This window comes from Sminthopsis crassicaudata, chromosome 2 (genome assembly GCF_048593235.1).
Source record: "Sminthopsis crassicaudata isolate SCR6 chromosome 2, ASM4859323v1, whole genome shotgun sequence".
Lineage (NCBI taxonomy): Eukaryota > Metazoa > Chordata > Mammalia > Dasyuromorphia > Dasyuridae > Sminthopsis > Sminthopsis crassicaudata.
This window is the reverse complement of record NC_133618.1, coordinates 28,058,906-28,074,667: the sequence shown is the minus strand read 5'-3', so window position 1 is coordinate 28,074,667 and position 15,762 is coordinate 28,058,906.

Sequence of the window (15,762 nt, the reverse complement as noted above, 5' to 3'; positions counted from 1 at the left end):
GTCACCTAGCTGCCCATGGAAGATTTTATAACAGGGATGATCTTTAAAGTCCATATACTCCAACTAGTATATGGACCTGCTTCTTCCTCACTCTCTCTTTAGAAATACAGAAACAGACTTGCCTCAATCACATGATTAAGGAGCATTGTTGAGATTCAAATCCAGGTTACCTGAGCAGAAGGTCGCCTTCCCATTACTTCAGAAGGAATAGAAGGAACTCTTACTGAAGGTTAGGTGAACCACCCAATGGGGGCTGTCGCTAACTCAGACTTTGCTGTGGGGCGAGTGTCTGTAAAGTCTTAGTCTGAAATTGCTGGGAAACCAGAAACCCTCTGAGGACTTGGCACACTGGTGAGTGAGTCAGCCCAGATGACATAAGCATGAAGAAACTTGTCCAAATTGGGAGAGCATCTCTAGGGAAACTATTTCATAGGGACTAAAATAACTGAGAAGTTCTAAACTGGCTCAAGGGGCAAGGGGAGAAGTAACTAGTTTCAAGTGATATTAGTGGTCTTTTCAAGTTATCTCCAAAGTGGGGGCCATGACCCTCTAGAAGGTATGTGGTCTGACCCCAAGACTGTGTATGAGCACCATCTGCAAGGTAGGAAGATGAGTTAGATACAGTATTATCCTGGTAAAAGTTTAACAACCAGCTTTCCAGAGGGGTCCTGGAACAATTTGGGGGGCTTTATTTTTTTAGTTATACTTTTAGTGCCCTTAACATAATTTTAGTATTAATCTGATTATGAGTATTTTCTTCATCACTTTCTTAAATTTATTTAATCAACAAACCAATATATCAAGCCCTCCTTTATAGCAGATGCCAATTGTAATGTAAATGTTCACACTGAAAATTTAACAATCAGCTCTCTGCAGCCAAAGTTTGCCAGTTGTAGCCTATTTCTGGGTGTTTCCATTCCTCTCTGTGAGTCAGTCTTGGGGTTTATCTCTGATATGATCATATCTTCCTTTATCCCTCCAAACTCCCCACTCTTCCCCCTCTCTATAGCTACTAAACTCTTTCTTCCCTTTCGTACCTGGTGTTGGCTCACTTCTCAGGGTGGTTATAAGCTGCTCCCTGGGCACCCACAGTCAGAGCAGTGGTAGCCTCAGAGTATTCTCCCCCTTACCCCTTAGATCACCTTGTAGTGGTGGAAGGCACATCTCCCAGGGCAGCAACTAGTGAGTAAGAGCTCTGCCTTTCCCTTTCCATTTTGGGTGGAACTAAATGAGTCACCACGGATGAACAACCATGGATAAATTATGATTTCTGTGGCCAGTGTCCTTCTCCCTCACCCCACTCCTTTCCCAAACTTTCTTATTTCTGTCAAGGGCATCATTATCTCTTCACTCACCCAAGCTCATAATTTGGGTATAAAACTCATCCTCTCACTCTTTCTCACCCCACATAGCCAATGGATCGCCAAATCTTGTCAATTCTACCTTCACACTGATTCTTGAATCTATCCCCTTTCTTTCCACTCACTCCACTACTCAAGCTTTCATCACCTCACCTGTGGACTTGCCGTAACAACCTAATTGGTCTTTCTGCTTTAAGTCTCTCCCCAATCTCGTCCATTCTCCGACCAATTTTTTAATCCCTACTCAATAAACTTCAGCAATTTTCAACTGAATCTCAGATAGCATGGAACTAAATCGCCTTCATTTGAATTGCCTTACAAGATTCTGAAGATCACCAGGCAGGATAAGGTATCAGACCCTGAAATCCCTTCTTGAAATAAACTGCCAAGTATTCAAATTTTTACTGCTGAAAGCACAACTCTGATGGGCAGGCCACAATGTCAAATGCATGTTTTCCTAAATGACTTTCATGGAAAACTCATACAAGGCAAGCCATCACAGGGTGGTCAGAAGAAGTGATAAGGACCTCTCTGAAGAACTCTGGAATTGATTGCATGACATGGGAGATACTGGCTCAGTTCTGCCAGATTGGTGAGCCTTCATCAAAGATCTGTGTTCTAAGAGCAAAGTAGAATTGTGGCAGTTCAAAAGAAACATGAAATGCAAAAATTTAGGGATCCACCCTAAATATTCACATGAACTCTTTGTGTCCCACCTGTGGTGGAACATTCCAAGCTTATCTTGATCTGTTCAGCTACAGTTGGACACAATGTACCTTGACCCTAATGTGGTGATCCCATTTTGGTCCCTATCAAACAAAGAACAGTAACCGAGATCAAATATTATTTCAGCTTTATCTTATTCTTTAATTATTATTATTATTATTTTTAACTTTTTGTGGAGGTTGATATTTTTTAGGTCACTTTCTTGAAAGTAATAATGAGTTCCAAGATTTTTTTCTTGGAAAAGAATATTCTTTCCTCTTTAAGGAAAATTAATAAAAGCTATAAGTAGGATGGGGAGAATGAGGTTTTAATTCAACGTGCCAACATCAAAAATAACTTTGAAGAATAAGCTGGTAGTAGCTGGAAAAAGGAATCACGAATCACTTTATACTGAAGGTGGCATTTGAGCTGAATATTGAAGGAAATAAGATATTCTAAAAAGCAAAGTGAAGAGGGAGAGTATTCCAGGTGCAGGAGATAGATATGGCACAGAGGTAGAAAATGGGAAAATCACTGGATTGAAAAAGTGAGTGGAGGTAATAATGCATGCAAAACCTGGAAAGATAGGCAGGTCAGGTTATAAACAGTTTTAAATGCCAAAACACAAGAGTTAATACTGGCAGAAATGGGGAACCACTGGAAATTGTCAATATATTTATATTTAATCACATTTTCCCCAATTGTATGCAAAGATAACTTTTAATATTCATTTTACAAATGTTTTACTTTCAAAGTTTGCTCTCCCTCTCTTGCCACTTCTTTCTTGAAAATGGCAAGCAATTTGTGTGCAATTATATATGTGCAATCATGTAAAATATATTTCCATATTAGTCATGTTGCAAAAGAAGAAACAGACCAAAAGGGAAAAAACATGAAAAAAATAAAGTGGAAAATATTATGCTTCAGTCTGCATTCAGATATCATCAGTTTTTTTTTTTCCTTTGACATGGCATTTTTCTTCATGAGTCCTTTGAAATTGTCTTAGATCACTGTAGAATCAGTACTCTTAAATTCCTGTCTGAAAGTCTTTCCACTATAAAATATTGAAAATATTATGATTCAACTTTAGCAAAGTTGCAAGATACAAAATAAAGCTGCATAATTATTGACATTTCTATATGTTACCAAAAAAAATCCAGCAGCAAGAGGAAAAAGAAAAATCCCTTTAAAATTCCACCTCTGGTGTTTACTACCTGTGTGAACATGGATAACTTTCTTAGGTCTCAGTTTTCTCAAATGTGAAATATGGGGGCTAAACTAGATAAATTGCCTATGAAGTCACTTCCAACTTTGAAGCCATAGAGAACAAGGATGACAAACCACTTATCCCGAGAAGAGAAGATAAAATTCACACATTGTACCTTCTGTCGTCTAGGAGAGAGAGTGTCTAATCCTAAAAGGGACTGTGTTTTCTTGTTCCACAGCAATTTTAAAGAAAGTTCTGTATCACAAGTATTTTTATGCCTATTTTAGAAATGACTCATAAGACCTTATCTCAGAGTTAGTAAGTCCTGGATTTACGATTTAAAGAATAACAGAATTTCACTGATAGAAGGGATCCAGTGGACCAAAAAGTACTTCATCAACAATCTATTATACCACCTACAATGTACATTATAATGTAGCCTTAGTCTAAAGATTTCCTTTGATATGAAGAAGTATGTTTCTTCTACTTGGCCCCAGAAGGCAATCAACCATCCAAACAACTGACTGACCATTTTGTGAGTGTGTGTGTGTGTGTGTGTGTGTGTGTGTGTGTGTGTATTTCATACCTATATAGATACTAATATAGATTATAGAATGTTTCCCCACATTCCTTCCAAAATCCATCACTTCCTTTTTTATCATAATACCTGATTTGATAGGTGTGAGGTGGTACCTCAGAGTTGTTTTAATTCGCACTTTTCTAATCAATAGTGATTTAGAGATTTTTCATATGACAATAGGTAGCTTTGATTTCTTTGTCTGAAAATTGCCTTTGACCATTTATCAATTGGAGAATGACTTGTATTTTTATAATTTGACTCTTATTTGAGAAATCAGGCTTTTATCATAGATACTTGATGCAAATCACCACCCCGTAAGTTTCACCTTTTCTTATAATTTTGGTTGCATTGGTTTTGTTTGTGCAAAAACTTTTAAATTTTATATAATCAAAATGATCTATTTTGCATTTTGAAATGCTATGTATATTTTCTTTGGTCTTAAATTCTTCCTTCCCTGTAGACCTGACAGATAAACTATTCCATGCTCTCCTAATTTATTTATCAACTGACCATTTCTTAATCACCTTGATTGATGATGACATCCATTATCTGTCAATTATAAAGTGCCTGGGTCAAGTTCTCTGCTGGTGATATAAACACTAATGTTCATTTGAATATTGTTGCTCAGGAGTGATAAGTTGCTAATCTGCACAAAAGATAGGTGATATTTTTTGCTTCTTGTGATGCATGTTTCCAAATATTAATGATTTTGGGGGCAGCTAAAGTTATAAGGTACTAGAATTAACATAAATGTGGACAGGGTCCTTTTGCACTATTCCTTTCCAACAGATCTGGAAATACAAATAACAAAATGAGATATCCCTTACCCTCAGAGAGCTGACATTTTTTCTGGAAGTGGGGAAGGAAATAAAGCTGTATAAGTGTAGACAAAATAGATACAAAGGGATCTGGGGGGGGGGGAATGCTAGTAATTAAGGGGGCCAGTAAAGGACTCCTGAAGAAGATGAATCTTAAATGAAATCTTTTTTTAACATATATTTTTCAATTGCATGTAAATAAAATTTTCTAACATTCATTTAAAAAAATTTTGAGTTCCATATTTAACATGGAAATATGTTTCTCACATTTGCACATGTATAACCCGGATGAAATTGTTTACTGTCTGGGGTTAGGAAGAGAGGGAGAAAATGTAGAACTCAAAATTTTGAAAAATAAATGTTAAAAATTGTTTTTACATGTAATTGGGAAAATAAGAAAATATTATTCAAAAAACAAAAAATATTTGAGTTCCAAAATTCCTTCTCTCAGGGAAAGGGTCCTGTATGTGCCAAAATGTTTGTGGCAGCCCTTTTCATAGTGGCTAGAAGCTGGAAGATGAATGGATGTCCATCAATTGGAGAATGGTTGGGTAAACTATGGTATATGAATGTTATGGAATATTACTGTTCTATAAGAAATGACCAACAGGAGAAATACAGAGAGGCTTGGAGAGACTTACATCAACTGATGCTGAGTGAAACGAGCAGAACCAGAAGATCATTATACACTTCAACAATGATACTGTACGAGGATGTATGCTGATGGAAGTGGATTTCTTCAACATAGAGAAGAGCTAATCCAATTCCAATTGATTAATGATGGACAGAACCAGCTACATCCAGAAAAGGACTGGGAAATGAATGTAAACTGTTATTTTTACCTTCTGAATCCAATTCTTCCTGTGCAACAAAAAATTCGGTTCTACACACATATATTGTATCTAAATTATACTGTAATATATTTAACATATATAAGACTGCTTGCCATCTGGGGGAGGGGGTTGGGGGAGGAAGGGAAAAAATCTGAATAGAAGTAAGTACAAGGGATAATGTTGTAAAAAATTATCCATGCATATGTACTGTCAAAAAATGTTATAATTATAAAATAAAATTAAAAAAAAAAAAGAAAAAAAAATTCCTTCTCTCCATTCCCTCCCCACTTTTTGAGAAGACAACTTGATATTGATTATACATATGCAATTTCCACATTAGCCATGTTGCCAAAGAAAACAGGCAAAAAAATCTCCAAGAATAATAAAGTGTGTGTGTGTGTGTGTGTGTGTGTGTGTGTGTGTGTGTGTGTGTTCAAGCTGTATTTGGACTCTTGAACTCAATCTTAAAGGAAAGTAGAGATTTAAGAGATAGAGGTGAGTAGGGAGTGTTTTCCACGTAGCTGGCCCAATCTGTGCAAAGGTTTGGAGAGAGATAGAACAGCTTGTGCTCAGGGATGAAAAGGGTACATCTGAGAAAGATGGCCAATTTGGAAGGACATATCTTAAGGCACTTGGGGACTTTAAATGCGAAGTAGAGGAAAACTATGACAGATTTAGAAGCAAAATTTCCCAATGATAGGAACCATCCTCTTGGGTACAATGGCCAGTTCCACTTTTGGATTGCTCTGATTGTAGGATGTTTTTGTTAAATAAGATAGAATCTACCCATTTGCAGTTTCCACCTCACTTCTCTCAGTTTAGATCTCATACCCAGGAGAGCAAAGCTAATTTTCCATGTCATAACTTTTAAAATTACTATTCTCACATCTCTCCTAAGTCTTCTTCATAATAATTATTCTCTGTTGAGTGAAACAAGCAGAACCAGGAATACGTTGTACACAATAACAGCAAGAAGGTACAGTGATCAACTATGAAACATTTGGTTCTTCTCAGTAGTTCAGTGATCCAAGGCAATCCCAATAGACTTTGGTCATAAAATGCCATCTGCATCCAGAAAAGGAATTAAGGGGACTGAATGTAAATCAGCACATGCTATGTTCACTTCTTTTTTCTTCTTTTTTTTTTTTTAATCTCTCCCAAGATTTTTCCCTTTTGCTCTGTTTTTTCTCTCCCAATGTGATTCATAAAGTAATGTGTATTAAAATAAATGAATTTACTAGAAAAATAAGATAATTATTTTCATTTCTTTCAACTGATCTCTGAAAGGTGTGATCTTCATTCCCCTTAACTGGTGATGTTCAGATTTTTTGACCTGTCTTTAGAGTGTGGACAGCTTAGTAGCTCTCTAATGCATAGAGAACCCCCCCCGGAGGTCAAAAAGACTCTTCTTCATTAGTTCAAGTTTGATAGCTGTGTGAACCTGGGCAAGTCACTTCACCCTGTTTGCTCCTTATCTGTAAAAAGGAGCTAGAGAAGGAAACCACTCTAGTATTTTTGCCAAGGAAATTTCAAATGGGGTCTCAAAGAGTCAGACATGATCAATGACGAGTGAGCAACTAATAGAATGTGTGACTATATCTTACATTTCTTTTATGTTCCTCGGTCCATGGTTGGTCTTCTATAAATTGAAGGTTTGTGGCAACTCTGCATAGAGCAAGTCATTTGACACCATATTTCCCAAATAATGGCTCACATTTTGTCTCTCTGTCATGTTTTGGTCATTATTATTATATCTGTTATGGTGAACTGTGATTAGTGATATTTGATGTTACTATTGTAATTGTTTTAGGGTTCCATGAACCAAGACCAAATAAGATGGTGAATGTAGGTGATAAATGTTGTGCTCCCCTGACTGGCCATCTCCATCTCTCTTCCTTCTCTGGTCTCCCTATTCCTATAGACTCACTTATATTGAAATCAGGCCAGTAGCTACTAAATATTCAATGAAGAGTCAATTAAGATGCAAACTTCATTGTCTTAAGAAATTGCCACAGCCATCCCAACCTACAATAACTACCACTCTAATCAGATCGATGTTAAGACCAGACTCTTCATCAGCAAAAAAAAAAAAAAAAAAAGATTGATTCATAGAAGACTAAGAGGATGTTTAACATTTTTAGCAATAAAGCATTTTTAAATTAAAGTATGCACATTTTTTATTATAGATTTTTTTATTTACCAGATATATGCATGGGTAATTCTTCAGCATTGACAATTACAAAACCTTCTGTTCCAACTTTTCCCTCCTTCCCACCACCGCCTCCCCTAGATGGCAATTAGACCAATATATGTTAAATATGTTAAAGTATATGTTAAATACTACATATGTGTACATATACATATAGTTATTTTGCTGCATAAGAAGAATCAGACTTTGAAATTATGTAAAATTAACATGAGAAAGAAATAAAAAATGCAAGCAGACAAAAAGAGAGGGATTAGAAATGCTATGTAGTGGTTCACACTCGTTTCCCAGAGTTCTTTCACTGCGTGTAGCTGGTTCTATTAATTATTGAACAAATGGAACTGATTTGGCTCATCTCATTGTTGAAGAGAGCCATGTCCTTCAAAATTGATCATCACATAGTATTGTTGTTGAAGTATATAATGATCTCCTGGTCCTGCTCATTTCACTCAGCAGCACTTCATGTAAGTCTCTCCAGGTCTCTCTGAAATCCTCCTGCTGGTCATTTCTTACAGAACAATAATATTCCATAATATTAATATACCACAATTTATTCAGCCATTCTCCAATTGATGGGTATCCACTCAGTTTCCAGTTTCTTGCCACTACAAAAAGGACTGCCACAAACATTTTTGCATGTACGGGTCTCTTTCCCTTCTTTAATATCTCTTTGAGATATGAGCCCAGCCTTAACACTGCTGGATAAAGGGTATGCACAGCTTGATAACTTTTTGAGCATAGTTTCAAATTGCTCTCCAGAATGACTGGATGTATTCACAACTCCACCAACAATGTATCAGTGTCTCTGTTTTCCCACATCCCCTCCAACATTCTGCATTATCTTTCCCTGTCATTCTAGCCAACCTGAAAAGTGGGTAATGGTATCTCAGTGTTGTCTTGATTTGCATTTCTCTGATTAATAATGGCTTGGAGCATCTTTTCATATGGTGAGAAATAGTTTCAATTTTTTCATCTAAAAATTGTCTGTTCATATCCTTTGACCATTTATCAATTGGAGAATGGCTTGATTTCTTATAAATTAAAGTTAATTCTCTATATATTTTGGAAATGAGGCCTTTATCAGAATCTTTGATTGTAAAAATGTTTTCCCAGTTTATTGCTTCCCTTCTAATCTTCTCTGCATTAGTTTTGTTTGTACAAAAGCTTTTCAATTTGATATAATCAAAATTTTCTATTTTATGATCAATAATGCTCTCTAGTTCTTCTTTGGTCACAAATTCCTTCCTCCTCCACAGGTCTGAGAGATAAACTATCCTATGATCTTCTAATTTATTTATAATCTCATTCTTTATGCCCAGATCATGAACCCATTTTGACCTTAACTTGGTGTACGGTGTTAAGTTAATCAATGCCTAGTTTCTGTCAAAGTGTGCATATTTTAAAAGATAATATTATTGCACATTTAACAGACTTCAGTATAATACAAACATAATTTTTACATGCATTGGGAAACAAAAAATTTGAGTGACTTGCTTTATTGCCATATTCATTTTATTGTAGTGGTTGAAACCAAATGTGCAATATCTTTGAATTATGCCTATAGGCTTTTTCAATTGAAATGATCTCAGCCATAGTCATCCTTCTACCACCATGACCAAATTAGTTTCTGTGCTATGTCATCCTCTTGGTTCTTTGTAATGTGGAAGAAAAAAATTAATACTCTGCATTTGGGGCACAAACCTACTAGAGACAAATTATAAAGTAAATTATCGTATTCTTGCTTAGAAAGAAAAAATACAGTGGGATAGAAATCCATTTTGCATTTGAAAATCTCTCTGATAGAAGCAATTTTTAAGTTATAGTTGATAGTATTCCAAAACAATTCCTTGTTTCCCACCAGGCTGTGCTTCCTTATGGTACCTTCCCTTTTTCTGCTTCCTTTTGTGTCCTGTCTTTTTTCATTAAAGTTTCTTGAAGGGAGGGAGAATCTTTCTTCTGTATTTGTATCCCTGCTGTTCATCCTTCATTTTCAACGAGGACCAATGACATATCTTGACTTGTGCATGAATTGCATTTAAGTAAGGCAGAGTTGCACAAAGTACTCAACCTCACTCTCTTTCACAGTCATCAAAGCCCAGTAGCTTTGTGTTTTGGGATGTGGTGTCTGGCTAAGTTCTAAGCACTCCACAGTGCCTGCCTCAGTCACCGAAGGTCACCTGTCCATTCCTGCAGGAGAAATCTTTACATGCTAAAGGTTGACATCCCTCTAACTCACCAATTCCTTTGAGGTCTCTCAGTTACCCGGTTTAGCCCAATGGCCAAGATGATTTTACTAGGAGGCAGCTGCTGCAATGCTACAGCTTCTTGGAGTTGAGAGCTGGGGACAAGTAGACACCAAAGATGAATGAACAACTCTGAAAAGGGCTCACTTCTCCTCATAGCTGAGGTGCTAGTCCTCCTTGAACCCCCAGACACCAATTTATATCCCTAGTGTTTAGCATAGTGGCTGGCACATGGCAGATTCTTAATAAAATTTTACTAACTGAAAGAATTTCCCAATAAGATTTAAAATGACAATGATGACTACTATGATGACCATGTTGACAACAGCCATAGTTACAAAGTTCAGGTAAAAGTTAAGTGAATAATTTTTATTTGCCAAACAAAACAAAATAGCAGCTTCTTAAAATGTCAGAGCATCATGGAGAATCATTTTCCCAGTTCATGCCGATAATCTTGCCAAAGAAAGTTAATTAGATTAAGTTTTCTGACTATTAACCCAATTACTACCATAATATATTACTGCCCCCCCCATCTTAGAGTTCTTTTAAAATTTTGTCTCTTCTCAGAAAATGGTCAGGCCCTGGTTAGAAGAATATAATAAAATAATAACATAAGGCACTGTTGAGAATTGATTGTAAAAGAAAAGCTAATAGGAGTTTCTCATTCAGCTATAAATGAATACTTCCCTATTATTGATGGGGACAACATCCTCTCAGTTACCACTATCAACAATGGTATCAACCTGGTTTCTCCATTTTCACTCATCTCCTATATTCGATCTCTTGCCAAATCTTATCATTTCTACCTTTTTCATATAATGTCATGTACATTTGCCCTTCTTTCCACTCCCATGGCTGCCATCTTGGTACAGGTCCCCATCATCTCAAGACTGGATTATTACATGGCCTTTTTTTTTGGTCTTTCTGCCTCAAACCTCTCCTCATTCCATTCCATTCTCCACTCATCTGCCAAGGTGAAATTAAAGTTCAGATCTGGCCATGTCATCTCCCTACTAAATAAACTCCAATGGCTCCTTATTACTTCAGGAATGGGTGGATGAAGACAATTTGTTCCAATAGCCATGAAGGCGGCTGAAGCAAATATTAGGTGGGACATCAGCAATCCCAAGGGCACCCACTGCATCCTGAGCCATCACCAGCCCTCTTGACCTTTGTTCTGCCACCAAAACTGTTAATTCTGGAAGAACCTGTGAGATTTTGTGCAACTCAATTCACACACAAGTCAAGACATTCCCCATGATGTCATTGGTCTTCTTCCAAAACAAAGAGCAAACAACAAAACAACAATTAACTCCAGGATTAAAAACAAAATCCTCTGTTGGACTTTAAAAGCCCTTCAGAACTTTTTTTTTTTTTTCCTGTTTTACAGTCTTCTAACACTTTACTCTCCTGAATGCTCTGTGGTTATAGTTATAATTGTAGGATATTGTCTGTCTTTCTATATTTCTCCAGCTTGACATTCCATCTCCTTTTCACTGGCTATCCTCCATGCCTGAAATATTCTCCCACCTTTTGCTTCCTGGCTTATCACTGAGAAATCAGGAGTGGTTCCTGGGATTCTAGTCTCAAGGAGGTTTAGGGGACTGTGCTTTATGGGAACCTTGATGAGCTATGAACCTAATCCTCTTCCCATCCCCAGAGACTGAGGTGGTACAAAAGGGGAGAGGAATTAGGTCTATCATTGCGGAGGGAAGTAAATTTAGGATTATACCTTCTTGTTAAGGACCATACCTAAGTGCATTGTAAGGGGGAGGCCAATTCTCCAAGAGCCTCCACAGCTATGGATCATAACATCTGAAGGAGTTGCAGAGTAGCCTTTACTGACACAGGTGTTCCTTGTGGAATGAGAATGAAATAAATTGGAGGCAGAGGGAAGAGGAGAGAAGTCAGACAATGCAACGGCCTCTCAGTGGGGAGGTCAGAGAACAGCAACTGCCTTTCGGTCTCCTTGAATCACCATCATCTTCACAGGAGAAGAGAAGAAAAGGTCTACCAGAGGTAAAGCAAAGTTACATATTGTGTTCCCAACACTTCTGAAGTAAATATTCCTTTTGTAAAAGGTTCAGTGTTGCTCCATATATATCCTCTAAGTATCTAATGATTTGCACGTTGTAATCCTTAGAAAAATGCGAACACCTTGAAGATAGGGGCTATTTTTGTTTTTCTTTGTATTTCCAGTTTTCAGGATAGTAACTAATGAATACTTGTCATTATTGATAATAACATCCATTGTCTGTACCTCAAAGAGATAATAAAAAAGGGGAAAAGACCCTATGTGCAAAAATGTTTGTAGCAATTCTTCTTATAGTAGCAAGGAACTGAAAACTGAGTGAATACCCATCAGTTGGGAAATGGCTAAATAAGATATGGGATATGAAGGTATACTAGAATATTAATAATGGAATATTATTAACTGAAAAGGCAGCTAAAAAAGCCTGGAAAGACCTACATGAACTGATGCTGAGTGAAATGGGTACGATCAGGAGAACATTGTACACAGTAACAAGATTACATGATGATCAACTGTGATGGACTTGGCTCTTAACAATGAGGTGATTCAAGGCAATTCCAACAAACTTGGGATGGAAAGTATCAATCACATCCAGAGAGAGAACTATGGAGACTGAATGTGGAAGGAAGCATAGTATTTTCACCTTTTTGTTTGGTTTTTTCTCTCCCTTTGGTCTGATTTTTCTTGCACAACATAACAAATATGAAAATGTTTAAAAAGCTTGCACAGAAAATTGTTTGTAGCAGCTCTTTTTGTGGTAGCAAAGAATTGGAAAATGAGCAGATACCCATCAATTGGGGAATGGCTAAATAAGTTATGATATAGGAAGGTAATGGAATATTATTGTTTTATTAAAAATGATGAGCAAGCTGATTTTTAGAAAGGCCTGGAAAGATTTACATGAACTGATGCTGAAGGAAACGAGCAGAACCAGGAATACATTATACACAGTAATAGAAATATTGTGCAATGATCAAATATGAAAGACTTGGTTCTTCTCAGTTCAGCGATCCAAGGCAATCTCAATAAACTTTGGATAGAAATCGCCATCTGTAACCAGAAAAAGAATGATGGAGATTGAATGTAAATCAATACTATGTTCAATTCTTTTTTCTTCTTTTTTTCCCTCTCCTATGACTTTTTCTCTTTTGTTCTGATTTTTCTTTCCCAACATGATTCATAAAGCAATGTGTATTTTTAAAATAAATAAATAAATAAATGGAAATTTGCATGTATTTAATTTATATTGTTGCTTTCTGTCTTATGATGGGGAGAGATAAGGGCAGAGGAAGAAAAATTTAGAACACAAGTTTTACAAAAATGAATGTTAAAAACTATCTTTACATATATTTGGAAAAAAGCTATTGGGGGGGGAAAGATGATAATATCCATTATCGATCAATTTTTAAGGGCCTACTATGTGTCAGGTGCTGTACTTGGTATTAGGGATATGGAGAAAAACGAAGAAACATTTCCCTCTCTCAAAGTGCCTAATTTTTATTAGAGGAAACAACTTATATACAAGTATAAACAAAGGATATCCAAAATAAACATTTTATTTTCTTTAGTTGAGGAGGGTGGGGCATAACGTCCTAGCAGCAGTTCTTATTTGATCATCAAATTGTTCTACAAACATTAACTCCTTTTATTCTCAAGATAATCCAGGAGATAGAAATTACTTATCACCATTTTACAGATGAAGAAACTAATATAGATAAAGACTATGTGATTTACCTAGGGTCACTTATCAAGTTAATTATCAGAGATCATGTTTGAGCTCGGGTCTTCCTGACTCCAACTCTAGCATGCAATCCTTTCTGTCAAGATCTAATTCAACACCTAAAAAGTGACCATAGCTTTGAAGGAGGTTAATTGAACTGGAAAACCATCCATTCCCTTTACTTTCCCCTCTTTTAGAGAGGGGGATGATTCTATCTTAGTTGGGACTTCTATTTTGCCTCTTAGAAAGTCATGGAACAATGGGAAGGAAGAACTCTCCCAGACAAAGGTAAGGGCAGAGTACGGCAGAATTTTCACCTCCCTAGTCTTGACCTCTTGGCCTCTCTAAATGAGGAACAAAATGAGGAGTCAAGAATTCCAAAGAATGGGGTTGATGGAGAGTGCCACCATTAAAAAGTGGGAAAGAGAGGACTGAGACATGGACATTCTGACCCTAACACCAGTGTTCTACCCGGGACTTGCCAGCTACTTTCCAGGGATCTCAGCTAAGTGGGGACACTCTGTGTTGATGCAGATTGCAACTCTTCATGACTTTCCATCTTGGGTGGTTCCCCCTTCATGTTCTTTTACTAATGCTTCTAAAAAGAGGATGAGCAGGACATGGAAGAATGACCGTATTTACTTCTTTGATTAGCCAGGAGATCAGAATACCAGTATAGTTCACTTAAGTTCTAGCAAAGTAGTTAACTAAGTCCCTCATGCTCTGCTTGGTGGTTGTTCTGTCATTTTAATCATGTCCATCTCTTCTTGGCCTTATTGGGGTTTTCTTGGCAAAGATCCTGGAGTGTTTGCAATTTTTTTTCTCCAGCTCATCATCCCCCCCCCCCCCCCCAGGCTGGGGTTAAGTGACTTACCCAGGGTCACACAGCTAGGAAGTGTTAAGTGTCTGAGACCAGATTTGAACTCAGGTCCTCCTGAATTCAAGGCTGGTGCTCTATCCACTGCACCACCTAGCTGCCCTTTCCAGCTCATTTTAAGGAGGAAACTGAGGGAAATAGGATTAAGTGACTTGTCCTGTGTCCCACTGCCAATGAGTGTCTGAGGCTGAATTTTAATTCAAGAAGATTAGTCATCTGCATCACCTAGCTGCCCAAGCATGCCCCTAGCGTGTTTTCTTAGTAGACTAGATGAAGAGATGTGGACAAGATGGTAGTTAAATTAGGTAGACCTAAAATTGGCTAATTGAACAGATCTTAGAAGCAGTAATGCATTGATATCAGCTTTGAACAATGATTTTCAACTTTTTTGTTCCCACACCTCTTTCAAAAATAACAAAATATGTTTTCATATAACTTACAATAATTATAATGTTAACTTTTATTCCCAAAGCTCCAAATTAAAGTTAATATTATGTAATTATAATTATTATATATACATTTTGTTTCACCTAAAATTATGAAAATTCTAAATATATAATATTGGAACTCTATAAATATTTGTAAATATTTTATGAGGGATATTGTAAGAATCAAAAGTAATATAGCCAACCTATGTAAGCTTACTATTATCTGTAAGACTTCATATTAAATTTCTTTATTTTATAATTTTTATTGAATGTAAGTAACATTTTAATAAAATCAAAATTTGAAAGATGCCTAACAAAATATAACACTTGTGTATAAGTTTAATTTCAAAGTTGAATTTTTTTTGTTTGAACAAAGGTTTACAATATTTGGTTCAACATCAAATAAACAATTTCAAATCTGGTTCTTCATTGAATTTGATTTGTATTTTTATTTAAAAGAAGAATAAAGTTTAAAAATGCTCATTTACACAAATGTAGAAAATGGGAGGAGAATTTTACAGGTTATGTATACATATATCTGACTAATCATTAGGAATCATTTTGTACTTGAGTATCAAATGGAAAGGTTTGTAAACAATTTGATGCCAAATTGAGGAAGTACAAGAACATGCTATGCTTTGTCAGAAGTGGCCAAAATTTGGTGTAATTGCTCTACAAATACAGAAGTGTTGTGTGTATGATTACCACAGTTATGAATTGCTGCAGAAACAAGCCTATACTGTTCTAAGCAC